General features: G+C 39.3%; 2 pseudogenes; one reads left to right on the forward strand and one right to left on the reverse strand.

Annotated features, from left to right (window-relative positions):
• LOC119543846 lies at positions 1-4634 on the reverse strand (annotated as a pseudogene).
• Positions 4635-4810: 176 nt separating this feature from the next.
• On the forward strand, positions 4811-23412 carry LOC119543847 (annotated as a pseudogene).
• Positions 23413-23427: the final 15 nt, after the last annotated feature.

The following is a 23427-nucleotide window of genomic DNA, read 5'->3' on the forward strand; positions in this document are numbered from 1 at the left end:
CTAAGCATTCTTTACGTTATTGATGCCAATGGCATCTACCTGGATATCGGTCTTCCACAAAAAGATGAGGGACAAAGCTGCTTGCAGTGGGACACAAACAGCTCTTAAGCTCTGGCAGTTCTTGCTTTAGGTGTTCCAACTGCTCCAACTGGAATACATTTGGCTGTTCAGACAACCAGTCATATATCCTATCATAACTTAGACCATTAACTCCAAACCCCTGCAGTTTCCTTCTGCATTCAGGATCATCAGTGTCATCACCCCTGAAGAATATGACAAGTCCCTTAGCGTTTGCCTCTTGCATATAGGCTGGGTTTCTGAGCAGGTCTTCAGTTATGTGCATTTTTTCCTAGAAGATTTTCAAACTATACAAAGCTCGTTGCAATGAAAGGTGTCCGAGACCTGAGGTCCATAAGCTCAGGGTAAATACCGGATTTTCCTTGGGTCAAAAATAATGTGGGATATTTGTTCTGCTTTTGCCAAACCACTGTGCAAATATTTGCATCAAATGAAGAAAAGACTATTCTCCTCTTTCCAGAATTTTGTAAAACAGTTTTAAAAATTGTAACCTAAAACAGATTCATGTCAAAATATGTTGACAAGTTACCATCCTACATGCTATCCCTTTGTTGGCAAATCTACTTTATTTCTTTGTTAAACCCTACATCTTCTGGCAAAAATTCTAAAACCGTCTTAAAAGAAGGAAATGGCTGATTTTCCAAGAAGGAATTTTCTTCCTCAATCACAGATTCTTTTAACGTGGTCCCATGAGCTAGCTTTAACAACTGGAGTTGGTCAGATGTTAATTCCTTTACTGGAATTTCAAATAATTCAACTGGATCCACATCAAATTTCTTTTACATAGTCAAACAACAGGTAAGATCATGATATACCACAGGTGCAAAATCTTTTGAAAGATGTGCATCAAATTCTACAAATGCTGCCCCATGATTAGCTGCATTTCTTAAAGAAGCAATAGTATTCTCCCGAACTTTAACAAGCTGGTCAGTTGTAGCTTCCCTGCACCTCAATGTCCAAGATCCAAAGGTATTCTTGGCTTCCAATCCTTGGAAAACAAAGATTTCGTGTCACAATTGTATCCTGGTAACTGCTTAATAATTATATAGTCAACACTCACTCTGCGTACTTTTCTAGAATTTCTGCTCATAGTGGGAAGAGTAAGAATTCCAGCATTCTCTCGGCAAAGGTGGGTGACAAGAGACCTGCTGTTCCCACATGACCCCGAAGAGATCGTCCTGAACTACGGGTTCACGGAGGCTTCCACCAAAAAAAAAACAAAAAAAAAAACAAAAAAAACCAGAAGATTTGTTCCAGGTTCTCTGGCTCCACTGTCTGCATGCTATACTCTGGCCACAATCAGGCTGGGAATGCCGCACTTGAACTCATTGTTGCTTCCTAAGGCTATCTCCAACACTTTGTGAACAACAGCGGGATGTCCCTGTCGTCCTCATCTTCCTCCAGACCCTCTAGAGTCAGCTTTACCCTAAATCTAGATTTTTAAAATTTTTTTCTAGGTTATTGAAGCAGGTTTTCAGAATAATGCAAACGTAATTTTATTTCAATCTGACACATCAGCCACCCAGACTCCAGTGTTTCAACACCATGGCCCACGGTCAGTAAGAATTTCACTTTCTTGGGCTCTAAAAAGCACCCTTTGAAGTAGCTAAACTTAACTGATACGCCTCTGCTGAGTCTGCCGCTTTCCGCGACATGCTTGCTTTCACCTGTCTCATTCTGCGGAAGAAGAGGCGCGGCATTGCGAAGATTCCGGTTTCCTAAAGCGTCACAGCTTCCGCATATTGCAAAAACTTCTCCTGGTAAGATTTCCTCTTATTTCGAAGGTGTAATTCTCATGGGTTTATTTTAGGGGCAAATATCCAGGCCGCTAGTCCCCCCGGGGTCACCCTGACAGCTCCGCCCGGGCTATGAGCGGTGCCGGCGCCGCCTCCCCTGCAGGGTCTGCGAAGCCACCAGTTGCGGCGCCACCACCACCGCCGCCAGCGCGCGCCCAGCGTTTTGTATGTGACAAAGGTTCTGCTTATAGAATGTAGGGGACCTAGCAAAAGACAGCAAATAGTGAAGGGGGAACGATAATCTAATAAGAACAGAGAAATTATGGAGGGTAAACTTGATGTTATGGGAATGCTCAGGAACGACTATGGATTGTTAGTTTTTGGAGGGTAGGGTAGGAACAAGTTGGCAGAAATGCAGCTATTTTAGGTTATTTGTTTTTCTTATTCCTTTGTTGGGTTATGGTTTGTTAATTTTCTTGGGGTATGGTAGGAACATGTTGGAAGCAATGTAGTTATTTTAGGTTATTTGTTTTTTCTTATTCCTTTGTTTTGGTTTTGTTTGAAATGTTTTTTTATTGTTTGTTTAATTTTTTTGCTAAAGTTAAAAACAAATAAATGAATAAAGAAAGAAAGAAGAGAAAGATGGCCAAAAAAAAAAAAGAAAAAGGAAAAGAAAAGAAAGGAAGGTTCTTCTGCTAAAAATAAGTTTAAAAGCTGCTTTCTCCCCTGTCCATTTTAAAGTCACATGAAATGAGCTGTCTGTCTGCCCAGCTCCCTGTTACACCACCTGACCTGAATTTCCAGGGAACATCAGTGCTGTTTCATCTTTATGTTGGACAGACTTTTAACCGGTGCTCCTCAGACCAGTATTCAGAAAGGGCACCCAATTGTTCTCTTTCATTTGAAACCATTAAGCTCCCCATTTTGTATAATTTGGAATTGCTATAGCAAAGATAACTCCAAACTAGTATTTTTCCTTGATTTATCTTGGGACCAAGATGTCCTGAAATATCAAAAGGAAAACACCCAACCTGAGCTGATGGATCCAGGGTATGTGTTAGAAGAGGATGCAAAAGAAAGGCCTTAACTGCCTACTTCACAGATACCCGGGACAGCACCTAGAAAGCTCCATTGAGACCTAGAGAAGAAAAGAGATTCGGGAAAAGTGGCACCACGGAAAGCCACCAAGACCAAAAGACCAAATCCTCACACATAGAGGTATAGGCTCCAGTCCCTTCCCTGGTTAATGCTGACAAAAATATAACCATTAAACAGAAAAAGAAGATGAGGGAAAGGAAAGGAAAAGAGAAAGAGGTCATTGGAAAAATTAGTATTTGAATAAACCTTAGCAACCTCCAGAATTTGCCCCTTATTTACAAAATCCCTCTTGTTCTCCAAGTCTTCTGATTTCCCCCTAATGGGGGAAATACATAAACTTTCAGAGCAACATCACTAAACTTTGAGTCCTTAGGAGGACACTTTCTAGAATAAATAAATTTAGACTACCCAGTTTACTCCCCAAAGAAAGTCTATTCTCCAGTAGAAGTCTGTCCAACTGTTTTAGTATCATGGGCTAATTAAAGCAAATGTTTAAGCAAATGGTTTGACTCGAGCAATGGGAATTTATTCATTTAAGGTTAAAGAATTGTCCAAATCAAGTGTCCTCCAAACCAGCAGCTGGGACCCATTGATTTCAGCTTCTTGCTTCTGTGGCTTTCCCTCACTGCATTCATTCCATTTATAAAGGACTGCAGTAAAGGATTAAGACCTATCCTGAACGAGGTGAGTCAGAGCTTGATTAAACAGCCTCATCAAAAGATCCTACTTACAGTGGGTCCACACTCACAGGAATGGATTAGATTTATGGACTCATTTTTCTGGGCTACATACAGCTTCAAATCACCACACCAACCAATATTAAAAGGACCAGAGCTTTCTTCCTCAGAAAGGTGTATTTTATGAAAATGACTTTATAAAATTTAACTCTTTAGAAACTGGAAATAGGTCAAATTGAATAGCTATATTTCCAATCTACATTAGCGTGACTGCTATCTTCATTGACATTGTCTTCCCATTCTTTCCAGGAATGTCCTGTGCAAGGAAATGGTATATCACAGACAATTTCTGAAAACCTATCAACTCTTCAAAGGAAAGCATTAAAAGACAGTTTGTACCCTAAGGATCTTTGAACCCCTCACTTCAAAATCCTCATCTTGCTGTTTCCACCCATCCTGGACTGTTGTAATGTGATCTTTCCCCAATCGTAATCCCGTCCCCACAGTGAGAGATAATGAGCCTTCATCCAAGCTTCCTCCAGTTCTCAATGAAGGCCTACCTGGCCTGCACCCCTCTGAGACAATGTCAAAGCTTTACAGAAGTGGCTTTCTCCCTGATCATGGTAAACAATGAACTCAGTTTTGTCTTATCATCTGGTTAGTGTGCAGGTTAGTGTACACTCCTCAAAGTAAATTCACACCATAAAAGCCCAAGGGGTAGAGGAATTATCTATGTTTAAAATAAAGAATCTTAACATAACAGATATTACACAGAGGCTGAAACTTAAACAAATAAAGTAGCTTGAAGAATTAAAAATATGAATTTGTTGAATTAAAAACACTGAACATTTTCACTTGTATTTCTGGGTTTAAAAGTATGATATCTGATACATTTTCCAGTTATTTTTGTTTAAATTTAATGGTAGTTTTTTTTTTTTTTAATATACTCTGGTTATATACTATGTTTATATATTCTCATTCTTATAAGTTTCAGGAAATTTGAATTCAAATATTACCGAGTTTGTGGGAATTCATATATACCCATGCCTCTCACAGACGTAGGACTACTTCTGTTCTCTCAGAGATGCTGAAATTCCTTTGCTGCTTTTCTTCTCTCTGCCTCCTCTTATACCCCTGCCAATTTCAGTTTTGTTTTAGAAACTCAGAAATAAACATGATCAAGGTTCCACCTGATGGGGATGGAAGGCGATGGAAGGGACCATGGCTTCCTTGGAGAGAGGAGAGGATGAACAGGACAAGGTGTGAGGCTCAGGCAAGAATATAAAAATGGGAGATGATCTTGAGGGAGAAGATGGAAGTCAGTCCCCACTACTAACAAGGAGAGCAACAGCATTACTAGTCTCTTTCAGGTTCTTGAGTTTAAATACCAGCTTCACCATTTCTTAGCTATGATCTCCGGCACTTACATGTAGACATGGATATTGTCTTTGTTCCTTGTTGCTACCACCAGATAATCACTCCCAACCCCTGGCAGGGGAGGGTGGCAGATTTAAATGTTCATTTCTTTGAAACCCATTCAACTCTACCACTTTCTCCTAGTTGCTGAAATCTACTGACTTCCTGGTCTCTCTTTCTCGGCCAAAGTCTTTTGCATCAAACTCTTCATCCCAAGTCCTGCCGCTATCTTGCAGTTCTTCAACAGCCACAAAGAAGGCATCTTGTCATTCAGTTCTTCACCCTCCTCATTTCCAAAGACCCCCTTTTCTACGTTATCTCAACTACCCATTCCCATGGCCACACTCTATTCTACCTCTAATCCAGTCACTTGGCTTGTCTACAACTAACTCCTTCCTACTTGCTTGATTAACTACTTCCACTGTTACCATTCTTCAGCTGCATCAGGTCACCTCTATTCTCCCAATCTTCCAGGCCTGTCCTTTCTTCCCTTCCCTTATTATTTCTACCATAGTCAGACCAATGTCCTAAACTCCTTTGCCTATCCATGTTTTGGTCAGACCGGTGTGGAAAAAGCTCCAATTCTGGAAAAAAAGAAACAAAACAAAAACCTTTTTCTGCTTTATTTCTACTTACTAAAAAATGTCACACAACAAAGCAGAATAGTTCCACCGTAAGTTCACAATCACCCACCTCAAATGGGGCTTAACAGTAAAAGGTCGATTTGGTTTCTCTAGCTGGCTAGTGCCTCCACTCTCCACATTTGCCATTTTGCACCTTCTATGAGCTTCTCAATCAGTTAATTCCCCCTCCACACATTCTCAAACTTGAGAACCTAATTCAGAGAGATGGGAAGCCACCCCATGTCATCTCCCTCATTTTCCCACCAACATGCAAGCTAATTTGTACCTGCCCCTTCCTAACCTCTCCCACTGTAACATTCAAAAGCAGTCCCTTCTCTCTCTTGCCAGTCCCTCCGTTAGTGCTTGGTATTCCAGCTCTTCTCTCCTTCTGTTCCAGTTTGTTAAGGCTGCCATTTTGCAAAACACCAGAAACGGATTGGCTTTTATAAAGGGGGTTTATTTGGTCACAAATGTACATTCTGCAGCCATAAAAGTGTTCAAGGTAAGGCATCAACAATAAGGTACCTTCACTGGAGAAAGGCCATTGGTGTCTGGAAAACCTCTGTTAGCTGGGAAGGCACATGGCTGGCGTCCATTTGCTCCCAGGTTGTGTTTCAAAATGGTGTTCTCCAAAATGTCTAAGTGTCAGCCAACATCAGGGGTCCGTATTCCACGCATCTCTGAGCTAAGCCAGCAAGCGTCTGGGTCTGGGCCAGCATTTTTAAAGGACTCCAATAAACTAATCAAGACCCACACTGAATGGACAAGGCCATGCCCTCATGGAAATAATCTAATCAAAAGTATTATCCATAGTTGGGAGGGACACATCTCCATGGAAACAATCTAATCCAAAGATTCCAACCCAATCAACACTAATACACCTGTCCCCACAAGATTGCATTAAAGAACATGGCATTTGAGGGGACATGATACATCCAAACTGGCACACCTTCTGAGGACATTTACACTGCAGTTCTATTTTTATAATTCACTTATTTTACTTAAATTGATCCTCTCATAAAAAGAAACACATTCAAGATTTTTATTTTAGAAAACCCTCTCTTGAACCTACAGCTGTCTTCAGTTATATTCAGCTCGTTGTTCTCCACCACAGACTTCTTGAAAAAGTTATCTATATTGATAATCTCTGTCTCCTCCCCTCTCTCTCATCCTTCAACCCACTTGAAAGTACCCTCTCCCCTAAATGGAAACATATCTTGCCAGTGTCACTCAATGACCTCTGTGTTTCTAAATCCAATGAAAACATTTCTGCCTCTTTTTACCTGACTTCTTGGCATCGTTTGATAGTATTGATCATTCCCTCCTATTCCAAACTTTCTCTTCCTTTGACAGCTACTTCAGCCAACCCCCTCTTGGTTTTCCTCCTTCCTCTTTGGCCTTTCCTTAGACAGTGATCTTCACCCACAGACTCAGGGTACTCTCCTATTGTTCTCTATCAGAATAATGGTACCACCAGAACTCTAGAAAGCCCCTCTCCTTTAACTCTATTTTTACTTTATCCCTGTGTTCTATCAATTATACTTTAAATAGTTCTCAACTATGTCCTCCTCTCCACTTCTACTTCTAATACCCCAGAGCCACATCCTTATCTTTAGTCTGGATCATTGTATCCTAACTGGTCTGCCTACTAATTTTCCACCCTGTAGCCAGAATGATCATTTCCAAATGCTAAAATAATCATCGCTTTTTACTCCAAAATTTTCCAATAGCTTCCCAACGTCCCAACCATGGCCTGCAAGATCTCATGCTTTCTGCCCCTTCCTCATCCACAAGGTCAGCTTGAGCCACTCTTTCTCTCATGCTAGTTTTGCACTACCCTAGTAATCTGTCACTTCCTCAAATACACCATGTCCCTCTGCCACAGGGCCTTTGCATATGCTATTCCATTTGAGGGCACGTTTTCCCTTACCCTTTACCCTAACTGTCTCCTCTTCATCCTTCAGCTCGCAGCTTGGATGTTATTTCCCAGAGATGGCTTCCTAACTCCCCAGTCAAGGTCAAAATCCTTTGTCACGTCCTTTCATAGACAGTCTTTGTTTAGAGCACATTTCACAGTGGGTGATTTTTTTTTTTTTTTTTTAATCATCATTTTATTGAGATATATTCACATACCACGCAGTCATGCAAAACAAATTGTACTTTCGATTGTTTACAGTACCATTACATAGTTGTACATTCATCACCTAAATCAATCCCTGACACCTTCATTAGCACACACACAAAAATAACAGGAATAATAATTAGAGTGAAAAAGAGCAATTGAAGTAAAAAAGAACACTAGGTACCTTTGTCTGTTTGTTTGCTTCCCCTACTTTTCTACACATCCATCCATAAACTAGACAAAGTGGAGTTTGGTCCTTATGGCATTCCCAATCCCACTGTCACCCCTCATAAGCTACATTTTTATACAACTGTCTTCGAGATTCATGGGTTCTGGGTTGTAGTTTAATAGTTTCAGGTATCCACCACCAGCTACCCCAATTCTTTAGAACCTAAAAAGGGTTGTCTAAAGTGTGCGTAAGAGTGCCCACCAGAGTGATCTCTCGGCTCGTTTTGGAATCTCTCTGCCACTGAAGCTTATTTCATTTCCTTTCACATCCCCCTTTTGGTCAAGAAGATGTTCTCCATCCCACGATGCCGGGTCTACATTCCTCCCCGGGAGTCATATTCCACGTTGCCAGGGAGATTCACTTCCCTGGGTGTCTGATCCCACGTAGGGGGGAGGGCAGTGATTTCACCTTTCAAGTTGGCTTAGCCAGAGAGAGAGGGCCACATCTGAGCAACAAAGAGGCATTCAGGAGGAGACTCTTAGGCACAAATACAGGGAGGCCTAGCCTCTCCTTTGCAGCAACCGTCTTCCCAAGGGTAAAACTTATGGTAGAGGGCTCAACCCATCAAACCACCAGTCCCCTATGTCTGTGGTCATGTTAGCAACCATGGAGGTGGGGTAGGCGAATACCCCTGCATTCTCCACAGGCTCCTCAAGGGGGCACTACATCTTTTTTTTTTTTTTTCCTTGTTTGTCTTTTTTCTTTTTTTCTTTTTTTTTTTTTTTTAACTTTCCCTTCTTTTTTCAAATCAACTGTATGAAAAAAAAAGTTAAAAAGAAAACAAACATACAATAAAAGAACATTTCAAAGAGACCATAGCAAGGGAGTAAGAAAAAGACAACTAACCTAAGATAACTGCTTAACTTCCAACATGTTCCTACTTTACCCCAAGAAAGTTACATAATATAGCAACATTTCAGTGAACTTGTTCCTACTACATCCATCAGAAATTAACAGACCATAGTCATTTCTGGGCATCCCCAGAACGTTAAATAGCTTATCTGTTCTTCTTGGATTATTGTTCCCCCTTCCTTAATTGCTCTCTACTGCTAGTTCCCCTACATTCTACATTATAAACCATTTGTTTTACATTTTTCAAAGTTCACATTAGTGGTAGCATATAATATTTCTCTTTTTGTGCCTGGCTTATTTCGCTCAGCATTATGTCTTCAAGGTTCATCCATGTTGTCATATGTTTCACCAGATCGTTCCTTCTTACTGCCGCGTAGTATTCCATCGTGTGTATATACCACATTTTATTTATCCACTCATCTGTTGATGGACATTTGGGTTGTTTCCATCTCTTGGCAATTGTGAATAATGCTGCTATGAACATTGGCGTGCAGATATCTGTTCGTGTCACTGCTTTCCGATCTTCCGGGTATATCCCGAGAAGTGCAATCGCTGGATCGAATGGTAGCTCTATCTCTAGTTTTCTAAGGAACTGCCAGACTGACTTCCAGAGTGGCTGAACCATTATACAGTCCCACCAACAATGAATAAGAGTTCCAATTTCTCCACATCCCCTCCAGCATTTGTAGTTTCCTGTTTGTTTAATGGCAGCCATTCTAACCGGTGTTAGATGGTATCTCATTGTGGTCTTAATTTGCATCTCTCTAATAGCTAGTGAAGCTGAACATTTTTTCATGTGTTTCTTGGCCATTTGTATTTCCTCTTCAGAGAACTGTCTTTTCATATCTTTTGCCCATTTTATAATTGGGCTGTCTGTACTATTGTCATTGAGTTGTAGGATTTCTTTGTATATGCAAGATATCAGTCTTTTGTCAGATACATGGTTTCCAAAAATTTTTTCCCATTGAGTTGGCTGCCTCTTTACCTTTTTGAGAAATTCCTTTGAGGTGCAGAAACTTCTAAGCTTGAGGAGTTCCCATTTATCTATTTTCTCTTTTGTTGCTTGTGCTTTGGGTGTAAAGTCTAGGAAGTGGCCGCCTAACACAAGGTCTTGAAGATGTTTTCCTACATTATCTTCTAGGAGTTTTATGGTACTTTCTTTTATATTGAGATCTTTGGTCCATTTTGAGTTAATTTTTGTGTAGGGGGTGAGGTAGGGGTCCTCTTTCATTCTTTTGGATATGGATATCCAACTCTCCCAGCCCCATTTGTTGAAAAGACCATTATGGCTCAGTTTGGTGACTTTGGGGGCCTTATCAAAGATCAGTCGGCCATAGATCTGAGGGTCTATCTCTGAATTCTCAATTCGATTCCATTGATCTATATGTCTATCTTTGTGCCAGTACCATGCTGTTTTGGCAACTGTGGCTTTATAATAAGCTTCAAAGTCAGGGAGTGTAAGTCCTCCCACTTCGTTTTTCTTTTTTAGAGTGTCTTTAGCAATTCGAGGCATCTTCCCTTTCCAAATAAATTTGATAACTAGCTTTTCCAAGTCTGCAAAGTAGGTTGTTGGAATTTTGATTGGGATTGCATTGAATCTGTAGATGAGTTTCGGTAGAATTGACATCTTAATGACATTTAGCCTTCCTATCCATGAACATGGAATATTTTTCCATCTTTTAAGGTCCCCTTCTATTTCTTTTAGTAGAGTTATGTAGTTTTCTTTGTATAGGTCTTTTACATCTTTGGTTAAGTTTATTCCTAGGTACTTGATTTTTTTAGTTGCTATTGAAAATGGTATCTTTTTCTTGAGTGTCTCTTCAGTTTGTTCATTTCTAGCATATAGAAACATTACTGACTTATGTGCATTAATCTTGTATCCCGCTACTTTGCTAAATTTGTTTATTAGCTCTAGTAGCTCTATCATCGATTTCTCAGGGTTTTCTAGATATAAGATCATATCATCTGCAAACAATGACAGTTTTACTTCTTCTTTTCCAATTTGGATGCCTTTTATTTCTTTGTCTTGCCGGATTGCCCTGGCTAGCACTTCCAGCACAATGTTGAATAACAGTGGTGACAGCGGGCATCCTTGTCTTGTTCCTGATCTTAGAGGGAAGGCTTTCAGTCTCTCACCATTGAGTACTATGCTGGCTGTGGGTTTTTCATATATGCTCTTTATCATGTTGAGGAAGTTTCCTTCAATTCCTACCTTTTGAAGTGTTTTTATCAAAAAGGGATGTTGGATTTTGTCAAATGCTTTTTCAGCATCTATTGAGATGATCAATTGATTTTTCCCTTTCGAGTTTTTAATGTGTTGTAATACATTGATTGTTTTTCTTATGTTGAACCATCCTTGCATGCCTGGAATGAACCCCACTTGGTCATGGTGTATGATTTTTTTAATGTGTCTTTGGATTCGATTTGCAAGTATTTTGTTGAGGATTTTTGCATCTATATTCATTAGGGAGATTGGCCGGTAGTTTTCCTTTTTTGTAGCATCTTTGCCTGGTTTTGGTATTAGATTGATGTTAGCTTCATAAAATGAGTTAGGTAGTGTTCCATTTTTTTCAATGTTTTGAAAGAGTTTGAGTAAGATTGGTGTCACTTCTTTCTGGAAAGTTTGGTAGAATTCCCCTGTGAAGCCATCTGGCCCTGGGCATTTATTTGTGGGAAGATTTTTGATGACTGATTGGATCTCTTTGCTTGTGATGGGTTGGTTGAGGTCTTCTATTTCTTCTCTGGTCAGTCTAGGTTGTTCATATGTTTCCAGGAAATTGTCCATTTCTTCTACATTATCCAGTTTGTTGCCATACAGTTGTTCATAATATCCTCTTATAATTTTTTTAATTTCTTCAGGATCTGCAGTTATGTCACCTTTTTCATTCATTATTTTGTTTATATGGGTCTTCTCTCTTTTTGATTTTGTCAGTCTAGCTAGGGGCTTGTCAATCTTGTTGATCTTCTCAAAGAACCAACTTTTGGTGATATTTATCCTTTCTATTGTTTTTTTGTTCTCTATGTCATTTATTTCTGCTTTAATCCTTGTTATTTCTTTTCTTGTACTTGGTTTAGGATTGGTTTGCTGTTCATTTTCTAGCTTCTTCAGTTGATCCATTAGTTCTTTGATTTTGGCTCTTTCTTCCTTTTTAATATATGCATTTAGTGCTATAAATTTCCCCCTTAGCACTGCTTTTGCTGCATCCCATAGGTTTTGGTATGTTGTGTTCTCATTTTCATTCGTCTCTATATATTTAGCAATTTCTCTTGCTATTTCTTCTTTAACCCACTGATTGTTTAGGAGTGTGTTGTTTAACCTCCAGGTATTTGTGAATTTTCTAAGTCTCTGATGGTTATTGACTTCTAATTGTATTCCATTGTGGTCAGAGAATGTGCTTTGAATAATTTCAATCTTTTTAAATTTATTGAGGCTTGTTTTATGTCCCAGCATATGATCTATTCTGGAGAAAGTTCCGTGAGCACTAGAAAAGTATGTGTATCCTGGTGATTTGGGATGTAATGTCCTGTAGATGTCTGTTAAATCTAATTCATTTATCAGATTGTTTAGGTTTTCAATTTCCTTATTGGTCTTCTGTCTGGTTGATCTATCTATAGGAGAGAGTGATGTGTTGAAGTCTCCCACAATTATTGTGGAAACATCAATTGCTTCCTTTAGTTTTGCCAATGTTTCTCTCATGTATTTTGTGGCACCTTGATTGGGTGCATAGACATTTACGATTGTTATTTCTTCTTGCTGAATTGCCCCTTTTATTAGTATGTAGTGGCCTTCTTTGTCTCTCAAAACATCCCTGCATTTGAAGTCTATTTTATCTGAGATTAATATTGCTACACCTGCTTTCTTTTGGCTGTAGCTTGCATGAAATATTTTTTTCCATCCTTTCACTTTCAGTTTCTTTGTGTCCCTGTGTCTAAGATGAGTCTCTTGTATGCAACATATTGATGGTTCATTTTTTTTGATCCATTCTGCGAATCTATATCTTTTAATTGGGGAGTTTAATCCATTTACATTCAACGTTAAAACCGTGAAGGCATTTCTTGAATCGGCCATCTTATCCTTTGGATTATGTTTGCCATATTTTTCCCTCTCTCTATTAATATCCTTTATTGTACCCATACCGAATCTCTTTAGTACTGAACCTTTCTCCAAGTCTCTCTGTCCTGTCTTTGTTTCTCTGTCTGTAGGGCTCCCTTTAGTATCTCCAGTAGGGCAGGTCTCTTGTTAGCAAATTCTCTCAGCATTTCTTTGTCTGTGAAAAATTTAAGCTCTCCCTCAAATTTGAAGGAGAGCTTTGCTGGATAAAGTATTCTTGGCAGGAAATTCCTCTCACTCAGAATTTTAAATATATCGTGCCACTGCCTTCTCGCCTCCATGGTGGCTGCTGAGTAGTCACTACTTAGTCTTATGCTGTTTCCTTTGTATGTGGTGAATTGCTTTTCTCTTGCTGCTTTCAGAACTTGCTCCTTCTCTTCTATGTTTGACAGTGTGATCAGTATATGTCTCGGAGTGGGTTTTTTTGGATTTATTCTATTTGGAGTTCGCTGAGCATTTATGATTTGTGTATTTATGTTGTTTAGAAGATTTGGGAAGTTTTCCCCAACAATTTCTTTGAATACTCTTCCTAGACCTTTACCCTTTTCTTCCCCTTCTGGGACACCAATGAGTCTTATATTCGGACGTTTCATATTATCTATCATATCCCTGAGGTCCATTTTGAGTTTTTCAATTTTTTCCCCATTCTTTCTTTTATGCTTTCATTTTCCATTCTGTCATCTTCCAGGTCACTGATTCGTTGTTCAACTTCCTCTAGTCTTGTACTATGAGTGTCCAGAATCTTTTTAATTTGGTCAACAGTTTCTTTAATTTCCATAAGATCATCCATTTTTTTATTTAGTCTTGCAATGTCTTCTTTATGCTCTCCTAGGGTCTTCTTGATTTCCTTCATATCCCGTACTATGGTCTCATTGTTCATCTTTAGTTCTTTGAGTAGCTGCTCTAGGTGTGTCTCTTCTGGTCTTTTGATTTGGGTGCTTGGGCTTGGGTTATCCATATCGTCTGGTTTTTTCATATGCTTTATAATTTTCTGTTGTTTTTGGCCTCGTGGCATTTGCTGAACTTGATAGGGTTCTTTTAGGGTTTGTAGACCAGTTGAAGTCCTTATCTCTAATTTGTCAGATCTACAGCTTCGTGGAGTACACTTTCTCTAACTAACCAGCAGGTGGCGTCCACGAGCCACCTGTTCTCCACAAGCCAGATCTCCCCTGCTTAGCCTTTTTGGTGAGTGGGGGGAGTGAGTCTTGTGGGGCCCAATTGGTGTACCAAGCTTGCGTGTGTAGTTGGTGTTGCCTGCCCTGTATGTGGGGCGTGTTTCTGGGCAGTCGGGGAGGGGGGTGGCCCTAACAATCAAATCTCCCTGATGATCCTAGAGTTTTAAAGCTACTGCAATAGTCTAATCCTTCAGTTCAGTCCTGCCACAGTTTGTCTCTGCTACTGACCCACAAGTCTTTGGTATTGGCGTATGGCTCCTGAGACTTGCAAGTGGGCCCCTCTTCCAGGCTGTGCACCCCGGGTCCTCTGTTGAGGGATGACTGTCCTATGTCACAGGTGAGTGCCGTCCCCTCAGGGAAGTTCTGGGCTGCTGGGCTGTGTAGGGAGGCTCCCAGTCTGCTCAAATGATGGCTGAATGGGGCTCTGTTAATTCACACTGCTCCCCCTTCCCAGCTCTGGGACATTCAGCTGAGGTTGCAGGGAAGGCTAATGTCCACGCCCAGTTTTGTGGTGTGTGCCTGTTATTTGAAGCACTTCCGTCACACTGGGTTGTCTGGGGCAGCTCTGGGCTATGGGGCTGGCGATGGGCAGGAGTGTTTCCTGTCCACCAGGATGGTGGCTGTGAGCGGACAGCCCCCTTTTCTTGGGAAGTTGTGTTGTTTAGTGAATTTTCTCAGCCACTGGATTATTGCCTTTTGTCTCAGAGCTCTCTTAGTTCTGCTCTTGACTTGACGTGCCCAAATTTCAATTCTTTGAAGCTTTCTGTATTGAGCTTCTTAGAGTAATTGTTTTAGAAAAAGCAAAAAGGATTTAAAAAAAAAAAAAAAAAAAAAAAAAAACGGCCCTCCTCAGAGATCTAATGGGTTATTGAAATGCTAATAGACAAAGCAACCAGGGCCATTAAGGAAAGGTGCACAGGGCAGAGAGATCAGCCTTGCTTCGGGATTTGCATATGCGCCTCAAGGCCTGATCTCCGCCCTTCCCCTTTCTGTGTTCACCAGAACTCCAAAAATCCTCTGCTTTTATTTTGGAGTTTTTCGTGTTGTTTTTTTTCTATGCCTGTCTCCTCTCTGCTGGGCTGGCTGCTCTCAGAGTCTCTGGTGTCTGGTCTCAGTCTATCTATGGTTGGAGTTTGAATCAGTAGAATGAGTTTCCGATAAGAGCAGCCACTGCAATTCTCCCTTCTCCTTCCTGGAGCTGACAGCCCCTCCTCCCCCGGGACTGAGCCTGGCAGGGAGGGGCGCGGGTCCCCTGGCCGCAAAAACTTACAGATTTCGCTGATCTCAGCAGTTCCACGTTTTCATGAGTGTTGTATGAAGTATGCCCAAAGACAGATTGCTCTGTGGTGTCCAGTCCACGCAGTTCCTGGCTTTTTACCTACTTTCCTGGAGGAGTAACTAAAACATACAGCTCACCAGTCTGCCATCTTGCCCCGCCTCCCACAGTTGGTGATTTAAAATTCATTATTATGCTGATTGGATTAATAACAGAGCCCCCATTGGTCTGTAAGCTCCATGATAGCATAAATCAATTCTCTTATTGTCATTTACAATTATATTGCCAGTGCCGAGCAAAGGGCCTGGTAGAGGGAGGGCTTAATAAATATTTTTTAAATGAATAGAGAATCTCATGAGCCCAATTGCCTCATCCAAATAGTAGGAATCGTAATATTAGCCTTATAGGAATTCTGAGAAGATTAAGTGAGATATGTGCATATAAAGAACCTAGAGCCTTGTCTGACATACAGCTGCTGCTTGGTATCATTAAAATTTTTTTTTTTAATTAGAGCAGTTATAGGTTTACAGAAAAAGCATACAGAAAATACAGAGTTCCCATATACTACCCCTCACATTTAGTGTTCCCTATTATTAAGATTTTGCATTAGTGTGGTACCTTTGTTATAATTGATGAGACATTATGATTACATATTAACTATAACTATACATTAGGGTTCACATTTGCATTATACAGTCCTATGATTTTTTTAATTTTTTACTCTAGTAACATATATACAACCTAAAATTTCCTCTCTAACCACATTCTAATATATAATTCAGTGGAGTTATTACATGCACAACCATCATCACCATCCATTACTTTAAAAGTTTCACATTAACCCAAACAGAAACTCTGTACCAATTAAGCATTAACTCCTTGTGCCAGTTTGGAAGTATTATGGCCCCCAAAATGCCATTATCTTTGATGCAATTTTGTGGAGCAGACGTATTAGCATTGATTAGGTTGGAATCTTTGATTGAGTGTTTCCATGGAGATGTGACTCAATCAACTGTGGGCGAGAACTTTCATTGGGTTATTTCTATGGAGGCATTGCCCCACCCATTCAGAGTGGGTGTTTACTGGATCACTGGAGTACTTTAAAAAGAGCCTCATAGGCCCAGACACAGAGCAACTGAGAGTGACATTTTGAAGAGGAGCTGCAGCCAAAAGAGGACAAAATGCCCCAAGAGCAACATTTTGGAGAACGTCATTTTGCAATGCAACCAGGGAGCAAGCAGACACCAGCCACGTGCCTTCCGAGCTAACATAGGTTTTCCGGACCACAATGGCCATCCTTCAGTGAAGGTACCCTATTGTTGATGCCTTACCTTGGACACTTTATGGCCTTAAGACTGTAACTTTGTAACCAAATAAACCTCCTTTATAAAAGCCAATTCATGTCTGGTATTTTGCTTAAGGGCAGCATTAGGAAACCAGAACACTCCTCATGCTCTAACCCAACCCTGGTCCCTGGTAAGCTCTGTTCTAGTTTCAAACTCCATGAATTTTCTTATTTGAATTGTTTAATATTATTGAGATTATACAATATTTGTCCTTTTGTCTCTGGCTTATTTCACTCAACATGTCTTCAAGGTTTGTCCATTTTGTCACATGCATCAGAATGTCATTCCTTTTCATGGCTAAATAATTTCCATTGTATGTATATACCACTTTTATTTATCCATTCATCGGTTGATGGACACTGGTTGCTTCCATCTTTTGGCTATTGTGAATAATGCCTCTATGAACACCAGTGTGCAAATATCGAGTCCTCCTTTTGAATTCTTTTGGATACATATCTAGAAGTGGAATTGCCAGGTCTGCACATCTATACTTAACTTTCTGAGAAACCAAACTGTTTTCCACAGTGGCTGCACCATTTTACATTCCCACCAACAGTGAAGAAATGTTCCTATTTCTCTGTACCCACTTCAACACTTGTTACTTTCCATTTTTTTAAAATAGTAGTCATCCTAGTGGGTGTAAAATGGTATCATATTATGGTTTTGATTTGCATTTCCCTAATGGCTAATGATGTTGAGCATCTTTTCTCATGCTTATTGGCCATTTGTATATCTTCTTTGGAGATATTTCTATTCCAGTCTTTTGCCCATTTTTAATTGGGCTGCTTGTCTTTTTGGTGTTGAGTTGTAGGATGTCTATATTTCCTGGACATTAAGCCCTTATCAGATATGTGATTTCCAAATATTTCTCCCATTCTGTATCTTGTCTTTTTACTTCCATGTTGAAGTCCTTTGATGCACAAGTTTTTTAATTGATGAAGTCCCATTTGTCTGTTTTTTCTTCTGTTGCTCACGCTTTGGGTGTAAAGTCTAAGACACCGTTGTCTAACACAAATCCTAAAGATGCTTGCCTAAGTTTTCTTCTAGGAAAATCAATTGGCCATAGATGTGAGGGTTGATCTTTGAACTCTCAGTTCGATTCCATTGGTCTATACATCTATCTTTTTGCCAGTACCATGCTGCTTTTATTACTGTGGCTTTGTAGTAAGTTTTTAAGGTCAGAAAGTGTGAATCCTTCAATTTCATTCTTTTGCAAGATGGCTTTGGTTATTTGGATCCCCTTTCCTCTCCATATATATTTGATGATTGGCCTTTCCATTTCTGCAATGAAGGCTTTTGGAATTTTGGTTGGGAATGCAAAACACTTTGGGAATTAACATCTTAGCATTTTTAGGGCAGTGAAACTATTATGTATAATACTATATTAGTGGATATACACATTATGCATGTCAAAACAGTATGCACAGAGAGTGACCCTTTATGTAAACTATGAACTATAATTTACTAATTCATCTATTATAACAAATGTATCATGCTAATGCAAGATGTTAATAATAGGGGAAATCTATGTGTGTGTATGGGTACATGAGAACTTTGTAGTTTCTGTGCAATTTTTCTGCAAACCTAAAACTTCTCTAAAATAGTTTATTTTTTTAAAAAGCTTAAAAAATAGATATGCACAAATTATCTGAAATTATTCAGTCCACAAAGGACTTTCACCACCTCCACACCACCTGGAAGTAACTAGGTAGTAAAATACAGTCTGTCTTCTTTAATGCCTCTTTTTATTGTTTTAAACAATTTTATTCTGAAGTATGTAAAGCATTCAACAGAATATATGTTACAGACACATATGTACTATACAAATTTAAAAAAATGAACACTCATGTACTCCTCATTTAATACCATTAAGCAATCTCTTTGTGTCCCACCTGCCTCCTTTCCCGACATAACTGCTGTTTCGTGTTTATCACTCCTTTGTTTTTCTTTGTAGATATGGTATGTGCACATTTCTCTGAATAATACATTATTTAGTTTTGCTACTTTTTCAATTTATACCTTGTTTTTAGGCCTTCTATTTTACACTATTGATCAATATATCTCTCCCTGGGTCAATACCACACTGTCTTACTAATTTGGCTTTCTAATATGCCCTTAGCTATTCTTTTAACTTTACTCTTCTATGTGAATATATAAAATAATATTGTCATGGTCCATAGAAAACCCTGTTGGAATTTTGTTTGGAATCAAATCTATAGATTATAGTGGCCACAATACTTATATCAGTATATTTAGAGCTATACACAATATTAAGTGTTTCAATAAAGAAATGTATATCTCTCTATTTAAGGCTTTGTTAATGTTTTTTAGTAAAGTTTTCAAATATTCTCTCTAAAGAATCTGCACACTATTTTTTGGTTTATTCCTGGATACCTTTGTTGCTAATCTAAACAGTATGCTTTTTTTTTTTTTTTTTTTAAATTTTACTTTCTTACCCAGAATTGCTGGCATAAAAAATACAACTGCTCTTTTTTTAAATTGTTCAAATATCAAATAACCAATCTAGGCTCTATTACTAAAAACTTGTCTGTAGATTATTTATAGTTTTCTATCTGGACAGTTGTATCATTTTCAAGAAATGGTAGTTTTAATTCTTCCATCTCAATCAAATATTTTTTCTTTTTATTGTGTTATTGTGATATATAGTGTTTATAGTACATGTTAAATAGACAGAGGCGTATAAGGTCTCTCAATAATTCTTCTAATTTTAAGGGAAAGAATTACAATTTCCCACCATTAAGCATAATGTTAACTGCAGGCTTTTTATAAAAAGAAAACTATTTTCAAGTTAAGGAGGAGTTCTCCTGCTAGTTTGAGTAGTACTTTTAAACAAATAATGAATAGATATTAAATTTTATCAGATTTCTTTCTTGCATCTGGTTTATAATCATTCAATTTTTCCTTTAATCAGTTAATATTATGAACACTATTAATACTTTTCTAATGTTAAACCACTCTTGTTTTCCTAGATAAATCCAGATTGTTGTTATGTATATAACCCTTTTTAAAAAACACATAACTGGGTTTGGACTGATAATTTTGTGTCAAATTTTTGCATTTTTGATCATGAGTAAGGTTAGCTGTAATTACCCTTTATCATACTGCCATTGTCTGGTTTTGTTTCCATGGTTAGATTAGCCTCAGAATGAGTTGGGAGTGTTCCATCCTTGTATAATACCCTTGAAGAATTTGTTTAAGTTTGGAATGATCTTTTATTGAATATTTAGTAGAATTTACCTGCAAAGTTATCTGAAGCTGAATTTCCTTTACAGGTCAATTTTATACTATTAATTCAATTTTATTTCATGGTAATAGGACTTTTAACACCTCTTTAATTTGAATAACCACCTATGAATGACTTTTAGTGACTTTATTCAGTCGGATGATACCTGCCTTTCTGGATTTCCTGGGATTCTAAGTGCTCAGCTCCAAGTATGCAATTCTCTATCAAAATCAAATAAATTCTTCCTAAAGCATAGTATCAACAAGCACATGAAAATAGCATTGTCAGTAGCTGCCTTTTAAAAGTCAATACCTACTTGGCCAGACATTTATACTACATGCTTTCCTTACCTTGTTTCTAATGCTTGAAAAGTTTGGAAAGTAAATATTGTCTCTGTTCATTGGAAAAGAAGGGTGAAACTCAGAGAGATGAAGTAATTTGCCTAGGGTCATACGTTAAGGATTCAGTTCTGTAAGGATGTGAAATGTGCTCTTTCTCCTCTACCTGCTGGACTGGAGCATAAAATTCTCAGTCTCTTCCCCTCACTCCTTTCAAGCTGCCCCAGGGTCTTTACTTCTTCCTCTTTTCTGGTTTGCTACCCCTAGAGGTTGAGCATGTGTGGTGTAACTCCAGGATGATGTCTAAAATGATGAGTGTCATTAAATGGTCAACTGTTACCCCAACCTGGTAATAAATGGAGCGTGCATTCTCGACATCAGTCCAATGGCCATTTACAGAAGTTCTTATAAACAGCTGAAGCCCCCAAGGCCAAAGTGACCCAAAGCTATTTTCTGCTAGTGACATCTACTGGTGGCAGTTGGAATTGTCAGGCTCTTGGTGATAAGGAACTTCATTTGCATCTGTGAAGATTCCTAAATTGAAAGTTCTGATGTTAGGGGGAAGAGCACCTGTAGAGTCCATGGGGTGCTAGAAATGCAACAAGGGGTGAGACCCCTTTATCCCTTCCTCCAGGAGCTTCCGTTCTAGTCTAGTCGGCTGCTGGAGGCCACTACTGGAGTTTGGGAGTTTGCTTCAAAGATGCTTTGCTTTTCTTATCACATCTAATAATATGCTATTTTGAGATGTTGCAGCCCCTCTCAATCTGGAGCAAATTATGCAAATCATTGAGATTTTAATTATCATTCCACTCAAGTAAAAGACTGTCTCCATAACAGACCCATTGAGGAGTAGAAATAAGAATTCCATACAAAAATTGCTATTTTGTTATTGTCCTTTTTGTTTCAAAATCAAAAATATTCTCTGTCCTGAAGTGGATGTTTGATACTTTGTTTTACTTCATTAAGCGCTCATTCATTCTTATCTCTTCCATACCTCTAACTGTTGTGACATGAAGAGGGCTGTCTGGTGAAGCCTCATAAACACAGTTTATTACCTTATGCCTTTATTTTCTGGGTTGACCAAATAAGACAAAAATCCTGTAGCTACAGCAAGCAGTAACACACACATGCACAAAGACATTCTAAAAATCTCTAGTTATGAAACCTCCACATAGCTGTAGCCACATACAGTAAATTAAAGGCATACACAGGTATCAAGAAAACACAGGCACACTAGCATTAGGTGGTCGAGCTAATCATTTTGCTGAGAACCAGAGAATACTTTCAAGAATGAATGAAAAGAATACAAAAAGCTGGGCAAGAAATACTTAATCCTAGTATTTACTGGCTGGACCAGTAAATAGTATTTAAAATCAGTAAGTGTGTAACCTCTCTATTATTTTTTAACTTTTAGAATTGCTCTATAGTCAAATAATGGAGGTCCTATCATTAGTTATAGAAAGGAATAAAATGTTTTCACCCAGATATTGTAAAAACAGAAGGAAAAAACAACAGAAGTTGAGAGCTGTAGGAGCCGAGAAGAGGTGGAAGGAAGTTCAGGGGCTCTGGCGTCTTCTGTTACAAGGTGGGGATGCAGGAGATGGACATCTAAGGGAGTGGTGCAAGCAATAGAGGGGGCATCGCATGGTTTAACAGGAGGTGATCAACAGAGGCCCTCAAAAAGGATCATGTGTCTATTAGGGAGCTGCAGCTTAAGTTAACTAAATCTTGAACTATCATAGCTGTAAATCTACGGATAGTCTCTAAAACTGATGAATCAAGCAAAAGGGGTCTCAGAGTATTGCTGGGGGAGAGGAGGGATGTGAGGCCTTATCTCCTAACTGGCGTTAAGCAAAAGTGGGTGATATTAAATGAAACTAATGTCCCAAACAACAATGCCTTTTTTGTAGAATTTTTTTTTTTTTTATCCAAAGAACAAAGCAAGATGCCTTTGATCAGCTGTTCCTAACAACAGGTAAATAAACTTTGGCGGGGCTTTCCTTTGTGGTCTCCAAAGCAAGGGAAGGAGAGGTTTACACAAACGGAGAATGTCGGCTATCCGGAAAAAAAAAAAAAAAGGCTTAAAGGAGTGAGCTAGTTGTTCTGTGCTCTGCTCCGCCAGGGACAGGACACAAAGCAACCCGCGATCAGCCCCGCTCTCCACGTTCCTGGCCGTGGGCAGACCAGATAGCACGTGCCCCAAATCTCGATAGAGCAATAAAGCCCAGCGCGGCGTGCCCTGCTCCCAGGCGCCTCAGCAGACAGGTGGAGTAATCAGGTCAGAATTCCACTCCCACACCTGTGAAGGAAACTGCTACCTCTGTATTAGGAGAGTATTTTCTTTTTATTAAAAATAAATCGCTGCCGCAGCTCGGGCGGCGGGAGGAGCGGCAGCGCCTGCAGTCCCGGGCGCGCGCCCTCCTCGGCCAGGATGCCCGCGAGGAAGGTCCGCACGGTCCACGGGCGGTGGAGCAGGGCCCAGGTTGTCAGCTGCACCTGCTCCTGCGAAGGTGGAAACGAAGCCAGAACAGGCAGCGGGGAAGGATCAATCTAAAGACAAAAAGGTGCAACCAAGAGGGAAAGGGGGAACAAAGGGAAAACAAGCCAAGTGGCTACCCAAGAAACTAAAGAAATGGAGAAACGATTTATCCTGCAAAATTGGAAAAACTAAAAAAATGAGAAGAGTCAAACCTCTGATGAATCAGGAGAGAAAGAACCCAAGTCTATTATTCTCTTATACCAGTGGTCCCTGAATCTCCCATCTTACACAATCCAGAGGAATATTTTTATCCACTATTTAGTAAATGAAAGCTTTTTACTGGCTCTAGAAACATTTTTAAGGATATTAGAATGCCACTGCATATGCTTTTAAAAGTGTAAATGCTTTTTTTTTTTTCCAGAGATGAAAGCATTCCCTGGTTGTTTATTTATTACTATTATTATTATTATTATTATTATTTTGTACAACCAAAAAAATAGTGAGATATTGAATTATGGGAGACTTTGGCTGTTTTGGATATCAACTTAAACTTTCCATAGTTGGGGGAGTGGTGGTGGCAGTTTTTATAGCCTATCATATAATGCACACTGAATAGTAATTTAGAGT

Source organism: Choloepus didactylus, chromosome 9, assembly GCF_015220235.1.
Source record: "Choloepus didactylus isolate mChoDid1 chromosome 9, mChoDid1.pri, whole genome shotgun sequence".
NCBI classification, from domain to species: Eukaryota; Metazoa; Chordata; class Mammalia; order Pilosa; family Megalonychidae; genus Choloepus; species Choloepus didactylus.